Source organism: Leptopilina boulardi, unplaced genomic scaffold (genome assembly GCF_019393585.1).
Source record: "Leptopilina boulardi isolate dan_hultmark-lab unplaced genomic scaffold, ZJU_Lbou_2.1 LbouV2_126, whole genome shotgun sequence".
In the NCBI taxonomy this organism is placed as follows: Eukaryota; Metazoa; Arthropoda; class Insecta; order Hymenoptera; family Figitidae; genus Leptopilina; species Leptopilina boulardi.
Genome location: NW_026137670.1, coordinates 656,152 through 670,328, shown reverse-complemented (window position 1 = coordinate 670,328; position 14,177 = coordinate 656,152). Strand labels below are relative to the sequence as shown.

Here is a 14,177-nt window from a genome sequence, read left to right as displayed (position 1 = left end):
TGTTAGTAAAATTTTACTAATTCCGAAGCAAAAAGTGAATCACTAATTCAAATTAGTAAACATTTTTACTAATTCAAATTTAGAGAGTTATTATATTTATATTGATATTTAAAGAATTTTCAGTTAATAATGTTTAATTCTACTATTAAAAAATATAAATACTAAATGCAATAAAAATTAATAAGAAATAATATAGTTTTATTTATACAAAAAAAAATCTTCACCTGAAACAGCGATATTTTCTTCACTAAAACAACGAAAGTTTTTGCTATTCTATATTAGAGAAACATATCGCTGTTACAGATAAAGATTTTTTTTTTTTTTCGTGTAATGATTGAGAAATTTTGTATAAATTATATATAATTTGTGTTTCTATTTACCGTATAAGGTTTAAATTAAAAAAAATTTCTATATGATATTAAATTTAAATGCTATGAAGATTTCAAGGGAAAAAATGGATAAATATGTTTTTCTCTGATAGAAGTTTACGTGGTTATTCCGATAGTCACCACTCCTGCGAATTCAAATCCCAAAGCTCTTTCATGGACGTTTTTCTTACGCATTATACACATATCAAATTTCAAAATATTATTAGACTTTAAATTGAAATGATATATATACATAAAAAATGAAAAGGAGAGAAAAATATAATCTGAATTATTAATATTTTATTATATAAAAAAAATTGTATATTTGATGAACCAATAATTTGTATATTTGTAACAAATACCATTTCATTGATTCACTCTCTAAATCTAAATTAGTAAAAATGTTTACTAATTTGAATTAGTAACTCACTTTTTGCTTCTGAATGAGTAAAATTTTACTAATTATTAGTAACTTTAACTAACAATTAGTAAAATTTAACTAATTCTAAAGCAAAAAGTGAGTCACTAATTTAAATTAGTAAACATTTTTACTAATTCAGATTTAGAGAGCAAATAAATATTTATTTTATAGTAGACAAGTAATGGATTATTTGAATCAAATACATACTCTCTAAATCTGAATCAGTAGAAATTTTACTAATTCAATCAGTACTTTTCATTTTAACTGAAGTTTCAGTTATTTTTTGAAATTTACTAATATAATTAGTGAATATGCAAGCAATAGAACCAAATAAATTTGAATTAAACTAATAATTTCTTTAAAACAAATACCATATTTAATTGCAACTAAAATAATTATTTAGCACTTATAAATAAATATTTATTTGATAATAGTTAAGTAACGGATTATTTAAATTAAATAAATATTTATTCGAACCAAATAAATTTGAATTAAACTAATAATATCTTTGAAACAGATACCATTTAATTGCAACTAAAATAATTATTTGGCAATTACAATTAAATATTTATTTGATAATAGTTAAGTAACGGATTATTTAAATTAAATAAATATTTATTCGTATCAAATAATTATTATTTGACATATGGTATTTATTTCAAATACAAAAATTATTGCTTCAAATAAAATTTATTTAATTCAATTATTCGGTTTCAAAAATTATTTGAATTTTTTTTTAGTGTAAAAATATTTTTAAAAAAACTAAAATTCTTATCATAAATATTTACTCGAACCAAATAAATTTGAATTAAACTAATAATTTCTTTGAAACAAATACCATATTTAATTGCAACTAAAATAATTATTTAGCACTTACAAATAAATATTTATTTGATAATATAGTTAAGTAACGGATTATTTAAATTAAATAAATATTTATTCGTATCAAATAATTATTATTTGACATGGTATTTGTTTCAAATACAAAAATTATTGCTTCAAAATAAAATTTATTTAATTATTTGGTTTCGAAAATAATTTGAATTTTCTTTGTCAGTGTAAAAATATAAAAAAAAAAAAAAACTAAAAATCTTATCAAATTTCAGATATTAAAAAACTTGTGATAAAATAAAAAATCCCCTTAATGTCCGTTGCAGTCTTATACTACCATCATTAGAAGGAACGAATTGTTCCGTGATAATTCATGCACTTTACTTTTATGCTGCTATTTACTTATTCATATAGCTAAAGTAGGAAGATGGTGAGCAGCGAACTGCTTCTTGAATTTACATGCAATAAATGTACAGCACGTGATTAAGGTCTTGTTATTCGTTCGGCGAAGAGGGGGATAGGAGGGGGGTGGGGTGGGTTTATGTGCCGGATAATAAAGCATGTGTACATATACACATATTAGCCATGTACATATATATATACAGCACATGAACATATATATATATATTGAGAATGCGCACATTGTATAAAAGAAGGCATGTATAGAAGACGTAAATGTGATCGCACGAACGAGAAAAAGCCGGCGAAGTAACTAGGAAGAAAACGAGATTTCGCGAATCCCTCTGCCGTTTCGCGAATGCGGGCGAGCCATTTTTGTTTGCCGCTTTCGGCATATAAGCCTTTGCAGTGAAGCCGGTGGAAGCTAATCTAATCCTCAAGTATATATATATATATAAGTTGTCGTGTTGGGGTGGGGTGGGTTTATATGTGCTCATGATGCGAGCGTGTATGTAATATAGTTGGGTGTCTAAATGTGAATTTTTATATATATATATATGTGTGTGTATGGTCGAGGGGGGAGTGTTGGGTATAGAGGGTGGCAGAGGCAGCAATGGCGCCCCGCTCGGGCGTTTATTATTATGATTATACTTGATATCCCCTGCCCAAAGCAGTAGGGCCAGTCAGCCTGCGAAACTTTCCCTCCTTTCCTTTCCGATATTAATATTATTTTTGCCCGGGCGTAGCGGCCGCCATATATCTCGCTCTGGGCATAAAATCCATTCCCCGTTCCAAACCCCCGACCATCGGTCGAGACCCACCCTCATCGGACAAGAGGAGGAGAGAGAGAGAGAGAGAGAGAGAGAGAGAAAGAGGGCAAGAAATCTAGAGAAAGAAAGTCGAAGGAGAGAATAAGAAAAGGGGTGGTTTGTGAGGGGGTGAAGAAGAGAAAGAGAAAAAAGAAAGAGAGAGAGAGAGAGATTCTCTCTGCCCAGTCGCGACTCCACTCGGTCCTATTATTAATTAATGGCGGGTCGGCCATTTTCTTTCTCTCCGGGTTCATGAGCCCGTGTGCCCTCGAGCAGTCGCAAAGTAAGGCAAAGTTTCCAAGTATGGCTTGTTTACTTCGCTTAATGCGATTGTTAATGCCAACAGTTCTAAGTATATATTTTCCCTCCGCAATGATGGTCAAATCTCAAGATAACAAGATATATGTAAATTGCCTGCGCGATTGAGAAAAATTTTTAAACAGAGCAACCAAAATTTGATTGGGCCAACCAAAAAAATCTATATTTGAGTCAACCAAAAAAGATTACAAAAAACAAAATTGCCTAACTAAACGATTTTGTTGCAAAATCCTTTTTTTTCAGTATAATGTTTCAATTTTAAGGCAGATTATAAATTTTTCGAAAATTTATTTATTGGCAAAAAAAACTTTTTTTTCTTCCTCCCTCTCCTCGTCAAGTTTTTAATTAGTCTAGACAGTTGAATACTTTATTCCCTTCGAGTACTTTATTCAACGCACTCTCTGTTATATATATATATATATATATATTGAAAGGGGAGGGAATATTAAAACTTGCTTTCGACTCCTCTTTTGTAATATAGGCATATTTATAGTCTGTGTGTATCTCGCGGAATGAAAAAAGTATATAGACTCTGCGAGAATCAGGGTTTACTTGAAATATTAATGGGTGTAATGTATATCTGTGAGAGGGAAGATTGAAATTAGGCAATTTTTTTTATTTCCTTTTTTTCAATAATAATCAACGAGACGAAAAATTATTTGTATTTATAGGACAAAATTTTAATAATTATTTTTGGAAATTTTGAATTAATTCAATAAAATTATCAGAAATCCAGAATATGAATAAACTATATATATATCACCTGGAGAAAAGATTTTTTTAGAATGAAACAAATTTTTCTAAAATCAAAAAAAATTTGTGCATTAAATCAAAGAAATTCTAACATTGATATTGAAAGAAACAAGATTTTTTGAATTAAATAAAAAATTTCTTTGAAACGAAGATAATTTTTTTTTTTGAATCAAAGAATTTAAAATAACTGGAATTCTAGATAATATTCTAAATTACAATAGAATAAAATTTTGATTTGATTCTCAAAATATGCTAATTGAGTTTCAGTGGACAATTAAGTAGTAAACGTCGATTTTAGTCAGACAATGTTCTTTATTTCATTCTTCGATTCTTTTTTTGTAAACTTTCATAAATATTAAAAATGACAACTATAATTCAAAATCTAAATTTTTCGTTCTTTTATTTAAGAAGATTTTCGAATGTAAATAATAGAATTTTTTTTTTTACCTGCATATAATATTGCGATCAAATAAAGTATGTTGCAGTAGTTATGACAGAATTAAGTCAGACGTAATGTTTTATTTAAATATATATATGTACATTCTCTTTTTTATTTTTTAAATTATTTTTATTCACGTAAACGTAAACTAAATTCACTGATATTATATATTTATTGTTTTGTATAATTATATTTTATATATAATTATATAAATTTAGATAATTATAATTATATAATAATTATATTAATTGTTTATATTAATAATAACTTATATTAATTATTATTATATTTATAATATATTATAATTATTACTATTATTGTTTAATTTTATTTAATTGAAGGTTCTATATGGAAATAACGAAATTACAAGTAGAGGAATATATTTCATGTCTGACTAAAAAGTGATGTAACTACTGAAATTTTTTTTTTTTATTAATTATTGCAAAGTTTACGAAATTCGTATTAGTCAATCATAAAATTATTACTAGTAATATTACATATTACATATTTTAAATAATGTTATATCACTTTGAGAAAAATGTAAACCACGTCTGACTTAAATCGATTTTACTACTGAAATGAATATTCACGATTAATAAAAACATATTCTACTAATTAAAATATGCTAATTTCTGCATATATTACAAAAATTTTTTTTTATTCGCACAGATATATTTTTTACTCATTGGAAATTTAAATCTATTTTCTACTATTTTATTCAATTATTTATGATCTTTCTCATTAAATTCAACAATAATTCCAAATAAATCTAACAAAGTAAAAATAATTTTCAAATCTCTTTTTTAAAGAAATCATTATTCATATATATATATAAACATTTTACTATATACTGTCACCCACACACACCCCATCAGAATTTTCTACTTTATATAATATACATTTTCATAAATGGGGTCACATTCTATATTAAGAAAAATAATGAATTTCATCGAGAGAATGGTATTGCTTTTTATATATATATATTTCGACTCCCCGCTTTTTTTTTTTTTTTCTTTCCCAATCTCATCTTCTATTGACTTTCCTAATCGCGTTGTTTAGCTGTCGACCAATGAGGCACGACGAGGTCCGAGGTTAATCTGCGTGACGTCACAGACTCATCCAATCGTCCTCTGTGTGGATCCGGAAAAGAGGAGAAAAAAAAAAGAAAAAAAAAAAAAAAAAAAAAACACACCCAAACGTCCTTGGACTAACCCTCTAATCCCGTCATCCCCCGGGTTACGAGCAGTGTAGATGCATTTATATCGAATTGCAGCTCGACCGTATATTGGCTCTTCGAAATGGAGGCTTTTGTCTTCGTGTCTGCCTCATAAGCGTGGATTTCGCCTTATCCAACATACAGCAGTCTTGTCTCTCTTTTCCTCTCATCAACTTCCTTCAACTTTGTTTTTTCCTCCTTCTTGGGTAATGCCGTGCGCTTCATCTTTCTCTCTTTCTCTCTTTTTTCTCTCTCAATGTGTGTATTTTGTGAATGTATGTGTAAAGTCATCCCCATACGTGGTGAGCGTTTTTTTTTATTTTTTTTTTTTCGCCGCTTGTTTTGGGGAGGAAGTTAGTGCAGCCTCCACGCACGATGGACCAACACACACGCCACAGGCACTTAAGCGAAGAAGAGAGAAAAAAAAAACATTCACACACGAAGTGAATAAAATGAGATGGACGCACACATACATGTATAAAAAAAAAGTCGCCTTCATTTTTCCTTCTTCTGTATATATATATACACACGCGTGTATATTCGTTTCGTTTCATTATCATACCATTATTTTTTGCTCGTGTCATAAATTGCCTTTTTCCATGGCTTTTCGTACTTTATGCGTCCCACTTCTGCCATTAATGTCAGGCCTGCCAAGCACCCCCTCCCCCTCCCCCCTCACCCTTCATCACCCATTTATTTTAGGATACGTGACTTTTCTTGCCAGGAACACATTTCGCACAGGACGGTTATATTAATGAACCACACTGTGACGTATATATATATATAATCTTCCGTTTTTTGAACTCGATATTGAACTTTCAACCTACTGTTTGACAGGGATTGATTTTTAATAAAATTTTCCTATTTTTATAGAGGGTGGTTTCTTTTTTCAACAGAATTTTTGTGAATAATAAAAATAGCCAATCAAATTTTTTTTGTTTAAAAAGAATCTTCATCTAAATTATATAATTATTTTTATTTATTGGTATATTTAGTAATAATATAAAAATAAAAAAAGTATTTTAGAAGAATGAAATAATAGAGAAAAAAAAATGTGTATGACACGTGATGTTAATGTATATTAGAATTTTAGAAATGAGTAAAAAAAAATTGGGAGAAACTTCTTCTCGCAGAAAACCGTCTAAAGAAAGATTATTTAATTTCATATTCAAGACCTCTCTTTGCTCAAGGCAGAATAATCAGGGCTTCTTATGCTAAAGCCTTATTATCAATGCTAATTCATGTAAGAATCTTGGAAAATTCTAAAAAAAAAAAAAAAAAATTTCACATCGTCCCAAGAGATTGTGCAAATTTTTTTAAGAGTCTCCCGAGTTTACAAAATTATTTTCTCTTTCAAAGAAATATATAATAGAATTAAAAAAAATATGTTCTATATGAGAGGTCAAATCTACGATACGTTCATTTTTCATCTGTTTTTTTTTGTTAATTTACAGAAGGAAAAAAACAAAATTTAATTGCTTCTTTAAATGACTCTCAAGTTTGTTTATCAATTAGAAAATAATATAAATTCTTACCTCATTTTTCCTGTTTTCCAGTTTCTCCTGATCTGCATTGAATTCTGTAAATTTAAAATATGAAAATATTATTGCCAATTCGGTTTTTATTTTCTTGTAGTTTAATTTTTATTCTAAATTGGATTAATTTTAGTTTTCTCTTGCTCTGTAAATCTGAATTAGTAAAAATGTTTACTAATTTGAATTAGAGACTCACTTTTTGCTTCTGAATTAGTTAAATTTTACTAATTGTTAGTAAAAGTTACTAGTAATTAGTAAAAGTTACTAATAATTAGTAAAATTTTACTAATTCAGAAGCAAAAAGTGAGTCACTGATTCAAATTAGTAAACATTTTTACTAATTCAGATTTAGAGAGTACATTTTGTTTACTTTTAAAATTTGAATTAGTAAAAATTTTAACTACCTGGTAGGAAAATTTCTACACGGGATTTTGTGCTTTTCAATTATAGTAAAATTAAACTAATTAATGGTAAAAAAAAATTTACTAAACGGATTTGTAAAATATAACTGTAATTTAAATGCAAAAGGACAATTATTATTAATTCAGTTAGTATAGAGATTTTTACTACTTTGGATTCCAAAAGTGGAAGTAAAATATATATTCTCATTCTTAGAGGAAAATTTAAAAGGAATTTTGAAAAGGCGAAAATAATCCGTTCAAATTGAGAATATTTTTTGTCAGGTGCTCTCTAAATAAATGATTATTTTTTTAGTTATATTTTTGACGAAGAACTTGTAAAGTTAACTAATATTTAGTAATTCTTACTAAAATTTAGTAATGTTTACTAATATTTAGTAATTTTTCACTAGTTTTTGGCTAAGAATTAGTAAATTTTGCTAATATTTAGTGGTTTTTTTTACAAAAATTGAGTAAAGTTTACTAATATTTAGTAATTCTTACTAAAATTTAGTAATGTTTACTAATATTGAGTAATTTTTCACTAGTTTTTGGCTAAGAATTAGTAAATTTTACTAATATTTAGTGCTCTCTAAATCTCAATTAGTAAAAATGTTTACTAATTTAAATTTGAGACTTACTTTTTGCTTTAGAATTAGTTAAATTTTACTAATTGTTAATAAAAGTTACTAATAATTAGTAAAATTTTACTCATTCAGAAGCAAAAAGTGAGTCACTGATTCAAATTAGTAAACATTTTTACTAATTCAGATTTAGAGAGTACATTTTGTTTACTTTTAAAATTTGAATTAGTAAAAATTTTAACTACCTGGTAGGAAAATTTCTACACGGGTAATTTTTGAATTAGTGATTTACTTTTTCGCTTTTGCATTTGTAAAATAATTTCAATTATTATTATTATTTTATATAACATAAAATAATTGTTATTTAATAAAATAAAAATTTCAAAAAAAATAAAATGGTTTTTTAATTCTTTTTTTTTTTTACATATATTATTTAGAATAAAAAAAAATTATTTTTTCTTTTTTCTAAAAAAAAACCGAAATTAAAAAAAGAATTATGAAATAAATTGTCCATGAAATTGTGACAAAGATGATAAATCTACTCGCATCAAAGAAAACCGCATAATCAAGAAAAAGAAGGAATTTTTTTTTTGATAACCACTAAAAATACAATCAACGAGGAAAATTATTTTCTCTCACACACGATGAGATATAAATATTTACTCACACACATATATATATATATATCTGCTCGAGATGGTGCGTTTTCATCAAGAAAAATATGTGAGGGCTAATGAAAAACGAGTCAATGGACCGCAAAAAGGTCCCTTTTCGTCTATAGTAGGGAAAACATCAAGAACAAACCTGAAGATGACGAACGAGGATATGACGAGCGCAATAGTGAAGATGAAAAGAAATATGCGACAAAAAAATAAAGGGGGAAAAGGCGTGACGATAGGTTACCCAAACACTTGACCCAAAGGAGAATATACAAATATATATGTATATATAAAATGGAGAGTAGCACTTTTAGTGATTAAAGTGTGAAACCAAAGAAATTTGTATGAAGAATCACAAAAGAGACCTACAATCGTGTGGGCAAAAGGAGTGAAAGGTTTTTTTTTATCATTTCTTTTCTTTCTCTCTCTCTCTCTCTATCTTTCTAGGGTGGAGACAAGAAGGAGCGGTGGCAATCAGTGAAATGGCGGCGAAAATAAATGAATGGAAATCAAGTCTGTCTCTTCGAAATTCGAACAAGTCAGTAGAAAGAAAGAAAGAGAGTGAGCCGATGAACCGTCAAGGCAAAGAGAGAAAGAGAGAGAGAAAGAAAAAGACTTGGAATATATAACATTCGCCTCTCCTTGTGTTTTCAACCTGCAGAAATGGATTGCTAAGCGCGCGGACTCCACATTTGTGATTGTAAGGAGGCCGTTTCCTTCGATCTTGCATTTGCCAAAGAGAACGAAAAAGACGCGACCATATTCCTCGCGGGCAGGACCCTTTCGTATATTTTATTATGCGAACCCAGCGAATCGTTGACAGCCTCCCAGGCACTGTCTCAAGTATTATATATATATAAATGAAAAAAATGCTCTAACGTCATTATTCAACAACATTATATAAGGAAGAAAAAATCAAATATGTTAATCAGTATTTTTCAATTTTTTTTTTTCTCGGGGTGCATATTATTTTATTTCAATAACATTAGGAATTTAAATCCTCCCCCAACACAATAAGAGGACTGAAATTAAAAACAGTGAATTCCTTTTTTCAAATTGAATATCGCTAAGTTTTGAATGAGTAAAAATTAGTAGAAATTTTTAATAATTTAATTTAGTAAATAATTAAAATTACTTAAAAACTAATATTAATAAGTGATTAATTAATTGGAAAATAATAATTCAGAGTTTTATTCTTTTGAATCAAGGAAAAAAAAATAATTATTTTTTCCCCACCGCCAAGTTCTTCTTTCTAGGAATTCTTAATTACTTTAGGAGGGATTCTTACATACATATATATAGAGAGGAAGGAAAGAAAAAAAAATTTTGGCAATTCACCAAGGAGTGTTTTCATGGACTATAACGATTCCTTTGAAAGATTTCCCATGAAAGCCATCGTCAAACGGCGACGAAGGGCTCCGAACACGCCAGTAGTGCTTGACTGTGTTTCGTATTTGGAATCCCTAAACTAAACTATACCTCATCCCTATCAAAGATAAACCCCCTTCCTCCCCCCTTTTTTCACCCCTCCCACTTCCCCTTCCCCCCTAAACTTAGATACCCCACGAAAGCAAAGCTTAATGCCTCGGAAAAAATAACACACTCTTTCACTCAAACCATATACATATATATATGTATGTCTTGTATGTGAGTTTCCCGTATCCTTTTCTTTTTTTAGGAGGGTGGACATTTAGGGCGAAAAAAGGGACACTCTGTCCTATTACACAACTCCTGCTGTTTTATCAAGAGTTTTCTAAGTTCCCTACTATATATATACTATTTTGCTATCGTGTGTGTTCGCGCCATTTTTCAGATCTACATTTTGCGATATTTGTTTTTTTTATAAATTTATTAGAGTGCTAATAATCTAAATTTGTTGGAAATATAATTGGTTTTGCGCAATAAAATATTTGGGGTGAATTTTTGTTTTATTGAAATTAGTAATAATATTACTAATTAATAAATTAAATTAATTAATTAAATTAATATTACTAATAATTATTACTAATAATATTACTAGCTACTACTATTATTATTATTATTATTATATATTATTATAACTAATTATTAAGAAAATACTAACTATTTTATTTTAGAAAAAAAGTTTCGACTAAAAAAATATTTTAAAAAATTAATTTTCCTTCGACAATGTTTAGAAATTTCTTTATTTTATACATTAATCGAAATCTCTAAATAATATCTGTATATATTTTCTCTTCGTAACCACCCAGTGAGTGGTGCCATCTAGGCCCTAAAATCATTAAATTCCTGTATTTTAAAAGAAATATCAGAAATATATTTTTCTAACAAATTTCAAAACAAGAATGTTGGCAAAGTAATTAAAAATTGCGAAGAGGAGAAGAAAAGTGCAAAGAATATGTAAAAATTTTTCAATTAAAAATAAGAATAAAGAATTTTATCAAAAAAAAAATTTTAAATAACACTCGAATAATATTTAAACTCCAAAAAATTCTGAACGAAAAACCATATAGAATTCTAGTTAAATTGTAATAAATTTAGAATTTTGGAATTCCATTTTTAACCAGAATTCTGGTTATAGCAAAAATAAAATTTATTTTTATCATTTTTAGAACTCTGGATAAATTAATAAAAAATTCTGATTAATCTAATTAAAAGTACAATATATTAAATATCCATTAACCAGAATTCTGGAACATTTTTGTTCCAGAGTCAACAAAAATTACTTAAAATAGACAAAACTATTGTTATTACAACTAGAAATTCTTAAGACGTTATTAATGTTAATTAAAAAACCAGAGTTCTGGTTAAATTAGAACAAATGGTTTGTACTGAAAAAATATGCTAAACTATATTTAACAGTACATTCTAGTTAAGCTAACTATAATTCTGGTTAATCTATACAAACTAATAATGTTATATATACCATAACCAGAATACTAGATAGAGAAACCAAATTTCTTGTTAAAGTGGCCAAAATTCTAATTTGAATTAACAGAATTCTGGTTAATCTGAGTCAAACTTATAATGTCTTGAATAGTCTAAACAGAATTATGTTGAAGTAACCAAAATTCTAATATAAATAACCAAAATTTTAGTAAGAATAACCAGAATTCTAATTTCAATATCCAGAATTCTGGTTAACCAAAGCCAAACTAATAATATCTTGAATAGTCTAACTAAAATTATGTTAGAGTAACTAAAATTCTAATTTAAATAATCAGAATTCTGGTTTACGAAATCAGGAGAATAATGTTATTTATACCCTAAACCAGAATTCTAATTAGAGTAATCGAAATTACAATGAGATTAACCAGAATTCTGGTTAGTCTAAGCAGACTAATAATATTACAAATACCCGAACCAGAATTCTATTAAGAGTGACCAGAATTCTAATTTGAATAACCAAAATTCTGGTTGGATTATCGAGAATTCTTATTTTAAAAAACTTCTAGTTATTAAGTAACCAGAATTCTTGTTAGAGTAACTAGAATTCTAATTCGAATATACAGAATTCTCATTTGAATAAATAAAATTCTAGTTATAAAGTAACCAGAATTCTAGTTATACAGTAACCAAAGTTTTAATTTGAATAACCAGAATTCTACTTAAAGTAACCAGAATCCTAATTTAAATAACCAGAATTCTAGTTAATGTAACCAGATTTCTAATTTAAATAAATAAAATTCTAGTTATAAAGTAACCAGAATTCTAGTTATACAGTAACCAAAGTTCTAATTTGAATAACCAGAATTCTACTTAAAGTAACCAGAATCCTAATTTGAATAACCAGAATTCTAGTTAGAGTAACTAGAATTCTAATTTGAATAACCAGAATTTTAATTTGAATAAAAAAAATTCTAGTTGTAGAGTAACCAGAATTCTAATTTTAATTAACAGAATTCTAGTTAGAGTAATCAGAATTATAATTTGAATAAACAAAATTCTAGTTATGAAGTAACCAGAATTCTTGTTAGAGTAACTAGAATTCTAATTTGAATAACCAGAATTCTCATTTCCATAAATAAAATTCTAGTTATAAAGTAACCAGAATTTTAGTTATACAGTAACCAAAGTTCTAATTTGAATAAACAAAATTCTAGTTATGAAGTAACCAGAATTCTTGTTAGAGTAACTAGAATTCTAATTTGAATAACCAGAATTCTCATTTCCATAAATAAAATTCTAGTTATAAAGTAACCAGAATTTTAGTTATACAGTAACCAAAGTTCTAATTTGAATAACCAGAATTCTACTTAAAGTAACCAGAATTCTAATTTAAATAACATATATTCTTGTTAACGGAAGCAGACATATAATGTTATGTATAGCCTAACCAGAATTCTAGTTAGAGTAATCAAAATTCTAGTTAGAGGAACCAAAATTCAGGTTGCTCTAAGCATCCTAATAGTGTTACAAATACGCGAACCAGAATTCTAATTTGAATAACCAGAATTCCGGTTATTCAAACCAGAATTTTTGTTCAGTGTACTAAATATTTACGTATGCCAAGAAAAATTATGTTTTCACCTCGAAAATAAAAAAAAAATATCATCACAATATAATTAATAAAAAAAATTAATTATTTAACGAGCCACGCCTAGAGGTTCAAGAACGTTCGCTACACATTCTTTGCAAGAAAGAAAAAGAAAGAAAGAGAGAGAGAGAGCAGTAATGCTGGGATGCACCCAGGGTTATTCTGTCTACCTTGTATTGTACTGGCCAGACGCCATGTAGGAGTATGTGCTCATCAAGACTTCTCTATATATATATACAAAACTCGTATATACCAATACATTCTCCAGAGGCTCGTGACTCTTTTCAGCACTCATACATATATGCACACACACACACATACATGCATGCACATATTCATACACCAACCAAGACATGTTTAGTGATTTTGTAGATCGCATATAGCGTTCATTCGATGCACGAAGGTAAGTACGGAGGTCCTCACACAGGCGCTATAACACCACCACCTTAATCCCCCCCACCATCGTTAATTTCCCCTTAAGCGCTCTCCCACTCAACTACCACGTGGTCGTGTCCTCCGCCATGTTGGCCACTCCCACCACGCGCGCCTTTACCCCACCAATATTTCGAGTGCCGCGGGGGGTAACACACACGTGCCCACATAAACACTCGAGCCAGCTCTCTCCTCTGTTGAGTTTCAACCTTCGTGTGAGGTGGAGCTCTCCAAGAGAAGGAGAAAAAGGGACACAAGGGGAAGAGAGAGAGAGAGAGTGTCTAGCTTATTTTAGAATCCTCCACATATAGGTGTCGCAAAAAGGGCAGGAGGGGGAGGGGTAAGACAGAGGAGGAGCAGCACTTGGACTTAATTTCTATACTACCCCCTCAACCTACGTCCACTTCTTAGGTTCGTTGGTGCCGATCTCTCTCTCTCTCAACCCTCGTTACATTGCTTCGTGCTCGGCACCATGTTACTCGGCTGTAGGGATCTCTTT

At 28.6% G+C, this 14,177-nt stretch overlaps 2 protein-coding genes across 2 annotated transcripts in view; both read right to left on the bottom strand.

Moving 5' to 3' along the window:
* The window catches only part of LOC127291153 (tyrosine kinase receptor Cad96Ca), an 85,345-nt gene extending 78,212 nt beyond the window's left edge, over positions 1-7,133 (bottom strand). The window contains exon 1 of the mRNA XM_051320084.1: positions 7,090-7,133. The gene's annotated coding sequence lies outside the window, so the exon portion shown is untranslated. The remainder of the gene's footprint in view (positions 1-7,089) is intronic.
* Positions 7,090-14,177, bottom strand: part of LOC127291172 (uncharacterized) — a 177,041-nt gene continuing 169,953 nt past the window's right edge. Inside the window, exon 7 of the mRNA XM_051320102.1 lies at positions 7,090-7,133. The gene's annotated coding sequence lies outside the window, so the exon portion shown is untranslated. The remainder of the gene's footprint in view (positions 7,134-14,177) is intronic.